Genomic DNA, 2,500 nt, shown 5'->3' with positions numbered 1-2,500 from the left:
GTGTCTATCAGGCTCTGAAGACCACGGGCAGAGGACGCCATAAGGACGATATCGTCCGCGAACAGGGAGGCCGCTATCTTTGCGCTTCCGACCTCCGCACCAATTTCATTGGGCAAGATCTTCAGCAGGTTGTCCATTACCATATTAAAAATTATGGGGGACAGCGGGTCTCCCTGCTTGACCCCACAAGTTGGTGTGATGGGGTCAGAATGCCAAGTCCTCGATGATAATTTTGTGAATCCATGCCTGTATGTTGCCATGATGTAGGTCACAAGGGACGATGGAATTCCTTTGGCATTTAATACATTCTCTATACAGGCATGACTCACACTATCGAATGCCTTCGACACGTCAATGACCGCAACATAAACCGAGCGTAGTTTCTTGCGGTGACTCCGCAGGACAAGGTCTAGCAGGTAAGTATTACTGGCGCACCCGTCCATGCGTCTAAACGCCCTTTGACGGTTATCCAGCTCGATATTGTGGTCAAGACGCTGCGCCAGTATCTTATGAAGGCATCGAGTAATCACCGAGGACACCGTGATCGGCCTGAATTCACTTGGCTCCCTTGGATCATCCTTTTTAGGGATGAAGACCGTTCTAGACTCTAACAGTCTATCAGGTGGTCGGTCGCAGAGCAGGACCAAGTTGAATAGTCGGACCAAGATGTTCGGGTCCATCCTCATCAACTCGGCCGCAGCGACCCCGTCTGGGCCAGGAGAGGAATTCCTCTCGACATAATTCGCCCTAACCTCTTCCTCCGTGATAGGGTCCCCCAAGCCGCTCAACGGAGATGTCGATGGTGGAAGTTGGGGAGAGTTGTTGTTCCCTCTCGTGAATACTTGTCTCCAGTATGGGATCATGACATTCTCCGGTAGAGGTGGAGCATCGACGATATTTCCCAAAACGGCATGAACCGCTCTCACCGGATTCAGAGACCAGTTTCTCTGGACACGCCGATACTGCCGCCTGCGTTCTCTGCGCTTTGACAAAGTATGGCCCTGACTGGGCTGTCGAGCAGCAGGAACTCTTTGAGCTGGCAAGGGAAACCTCCTATCCAAGAAATCGGCCAGCATGCTCCGAAGATCGATTGCGGAGCGATGGCGTGCTTGGGAGCAGATGTCAACCAGTTGCTCCTCAACTGGGGTCCCGGCAGCCGGAGGGTCGAGAACCCCAAGAAAATCGATGATTCGAGATCTGAAATCCTCGACGTGCTCGACCACCCGCCCGTCGGGATCTTGATCTATCGGAGGAGGATCGACTTGCCTCAGTTGTTCGAGGAATCGTGAAACGAGTAATTTGTAGGCTGGGGACTTTCGGTGACTCTTAATGGAGTCAAAAGATCTACCTTCGAAAGCCCTATGTAATGCCTGGTTGATGAAGCGCTCTCCCGCTATCACCAACTCAGCTTCACGCCTAGCTAAAATAGCCGATTCCTCCTCGGTCCATCGTCGCCTGACATCGACGTTTTGACCCAGCTCCCGGGCATCACTCCAGTCCGGGTGAGCCCTGCGGTGGTGAACACCGCGACCAGTCGAAGTTGTAAATGACCGGTTACAACCTGGGAAAAGGCAGATAAAGGAACTCGGACCAGCACCAGCCAGCCCCGAGTCCGCAGCAACAGCCGCACCAGTTGGTTGGGGTGGACCAGCGGGCCCACCCCGAGGGTTCCGAGGCCTTCTTAAATTACTTGCACCAACTGATTCTTCGGGTGAAGGGCTGGTAACCCCCCACCCTGCTTGCCATTGCCTGCTATCAGCCGCCCAAATATTTGGACGTTACCGACTCTCACCACGAGGAGGTTGCAGGTTGGACTTAAGAGAGTCATAGTTACTCCCGCCGTTTACCCGCGCTTTTTTGAATTTCTTCACGTTGACATTCAGAGCACTGGGCAGAAATCACATTGCGTCAACACCCGCTGGGGCCATCGCAATGCTTTGTTTTAATTAGACAGTCGGATTCTCCCAGTCCGTGCCAGTTCTGAGTTGATTGTTAGATGACGGCCGCAGAGATTACCCAGAGCACCCTTGCGAGCACTCACGGGGTCTCGAAGCTTGACGATTCCGCGGGAGGCCAAGACGCGGGACCGAGCTCGGATCAAACGTAACGCAAGCGAAACGCATCACCTCGCCCAGGCCCGGTACGTTAGCCGTGACCCACTTCCCCAACAAGCCCGACACGCCACAATCCTCAGAGCCAATCCTTATCCCGAAGTTACGGATCTAATTTGCCGACTTCCCTTACCTACATTATTCTATCGACTAGAGGCTCTTTACCTTGGAGACCAGCTGCGGATATGGGTACGAGCCGGCGCGACGCCTACACGTGGCCCTCTCCCGGATTTTCAAGGTCCGAGGAGAAGATCCGGACACCGCCGCAAATGCGGTGCTCTTCGCGTTCCAAACCATATCTCCCTGCTAGAGGATTCCATGGAACTCGAACGCTTATGCAGAAAAGAAAACTCTTCCCGGATCTCTCGACGGCGTCTCCGGGTCCTTTT

General features: G+C 53.8%; 1 pseudogene; it reads right to left on the bottom strand.

Moving 5' to 3' along the window:
* The window catches only part of LOC123688184, a 7,412-nt pseudogene that overhangs the window by 2,895 nt on the left and 2,017 nt on the right, over nt 1–2,500 (bottom strand).

This window comes from Harmonia axyridis, chromosome X (genome assembly GCF_914767665.1).
Source record: "Harmonia axyridis chromosome X, icHarAxyr1.1, whole genome shotgun sequence".
Classification (NCBI taxonomy): domain Eukaryota; kingdom Metazoa; phylum Arthropoda; class Insecta; order Coleoptera; family Coccinellidae; genus Harmonia; species Harmonia axyridis.
This window is presented reverse-complemented; position numbering and strand designations above follow the sequence as displayed.